The sequence below is a fragment of the Manacus vitellinus genome, unplaced genomic scaffold (assembly GCF_001715985.3).
Source record: "Manacus vitellinus isolate BGI_N305 unplaced genomic scaffold, ASM171598v3 scaffold_78_pilon, whole genome shotgun sequence".
NCBI lineage: Eukaryota > Metazoa > Chordata > Aves > Passeriformes > Pipridae > Manacus > Manacus vitellinus.
The window spans coordinates 61132-63673 of record NW_021940807.1 but is presented as its reverse complement, the minus strand read 5'-3'; positions in this window follow the sequence as shown (position 1 = coordinate 63673).

Below are 2542 nucleotides of genomic sequence, written 5' to 3'. Positions count from 1 at the left end.
GTATCAGCAAAGGGAAGAAAACCCTCCTTTTGGCGGGGGTGGAATGGGATTTGTGCGTTAAAACCCACAGGGATGGGAATATCCTGGGTAGTTCAGAAGTGAGTAACAACCAAAGGAGTTGAATCAAAGTGCCTTCTCCCTGAAAAATCCTTTCCCACACACCCACATCGTGAAACCTGGTGGTTTTAACCTGCCACGCTCCTGGGAATCGCCTCAATCACTGCAAGATTAATTGGTTTTATTTGTTCTGTTGGGCTTTTTTCTACTTTTGGGAAAAAATTACTTTTTACCCCCTGGCCCTGATATAGGAGCTTCATTGGAAGCCCCGTGGATACCTCTGGATCCCATATGGCTCCTCTGGGAAACAGCTCCGTGGCAAACACCGGAGATAAGCACGAGCAGATGGGAGGGGAAGGGGCAACAGCTTTAACAGCAAACCCCTCGCTGCCTTCGCACGGTAACAAGCCCTGGGGTGTGGGAGGGAATATATTAGGAAGGACAAGAGGTGTTTCCAGAGACGCAGCTGTACTTTGCATGCGGTCCTGGTCCCCTTCCCGCTGGGAAGAGAAAAAGGGAGGATTTAACATGTCATTTACAAGGCATTCAGGGCTCTGCGGCTGCCGGAGGAGCCGGGAGAGAAGTTCCGCAGGGAAGGGATGTGGCAGCGCAGACAAAAGGTGTCAGAGGGCGGCGGCTCCGCTCGCATACCGATGGAACCCAGGTAGGAGCATCCTCGGGAGCACCCCCAGGAGCACCCCCAGGAGCAACCCCAGGATCCAGGAGCACTTCCAGGGCTCCCTGTGCTGCCAGAACGGGGCTCCACAGCCAGACCCTGTGATCCAGGAGCCAGGAAGGAGCCAGGCTCTCTCAAAGGAGAATTAGGAATTAAGGCTCTGGCTGCAAGGGCTGAGCTGGTTCCCGGACTCGCTGGGATCGGCCCGGGGTTCCCAGCTCCCTGAAAGGGTGGGAAAACAAAAGCCGAGCGATTTGGACTTTTAAAGGCGCTTTCAGCTGCAGCTTTTTCAGGATTGAAGCCATCAAAGGGAAAGCAGAGAGGAAGTTCCTTTCACAGCCGAGTCACTGGTTCAAGCACAGGAAGGAAGGGGCACAAACAGTTTCTGAGGGATCTCGGGGGCTGGGACCGCCACTGGCTTATCCTAAATGCTCCCAGGAGGGGATGGAGGGCAGGATGATACGTTTTAAAGGTAATACACGCACAAACACAGGGAATAAGGGCAGAAGAACAGCTGCAGTGGTTCAGCCAAATCTTCACCCAGCCCCTCTTTCCTTCAGCCAGCATCCTAAGGGGAAGCTGAGGGAAAACTGAGCCTGAGCCAAACACTCCCTGTGTTCCCACAGCTCTTCTCCTGGGAATCCGCAGCTCAGGGACTGCCCGGGGTGGTGGTGGCCCTCTCTTCCACAGGCTTGTCCCCTTCTGCCATCGATTCCCCCTCCTAAAGCCACACAATCCCTCAGCAGTGATCGTTTGTGGTTCCAAAGAGCTGCACCTCAGAGGCAACTCCTCTCCCTTCCCTGGTGCTTGGTGCTTATCGGGATCGTGGGATGCCCCCTAATGCTCACAGCAGAGCATCCCGGGCTCCAGAAATCATCTCTCCAACCCCCTTGGCACATCCCGGGCACCAGAAATCATCTCTCCAACCCCCTTGGCACATCCCAGGCTCTAGAATAATTTCTCCCAGCCTCTCAGCACATCCTGGGCTCCAGAATCATCTCTCCAGGCCCCCTGGCACATCCCGGGCTCCAGAATCATCTCCCTGGCACATCCCAGGCTCTGGCCCTTCTCCCCTCAGCCAGGCAATCCTCCCCTAAGGCTATCGGTGTAATGGAAATATTGGGAGTAACAGACCCCTCCCAAATATCCCAGTGTCCCTAAATGTCCCAAATGTTTCCCAGATACGTTAAATGTGCCACACAAACCAGGGGAGATGACAAAGGGCTATAAGGGGACACCCCTGGGCCAGGGATCAGGACGGTGACAGTGACACCAAGTCCAGGTGGAAGTGGGAACTGAGATCCAGTCCCATTTATTAAAGATGTGATAAGGATCCAGTCCTATTTAACACATTTATTAATGATGGGATGAGGATCCAGCCCAATTAATTAACGGTGGGACGAGGTTCCAGTCCTATTTATTAATGACAGACATGAGGCTCCAGTCCCATTTAACACTTTTATTAATGATGGGATGAAAATCCAGTCCCATTTAACACTTTTATTAACGATGGGATGAAAATCCAGCCCCGTTAACTGAGAATTGGATGAGGCTCCATTCCCATTTAGTACCTTTATTACCGGTGGGGACACGGATCCAGACCCATTTAACACCATTATTGATGATGGGACGAGGACCCAGCCCCACTTATTAACGATGGCATGAGGATCTGGTCCCATTTATTAAAGACAGGGATGAGGATCCAAACCCATTTAACACCTTTATTACAATGTGATGAGGATCCAGTCGCATTTAGCACCTTTATTAACGACAGGGATGAGGATCCAGTCCCGTGTAACACCTTTATTA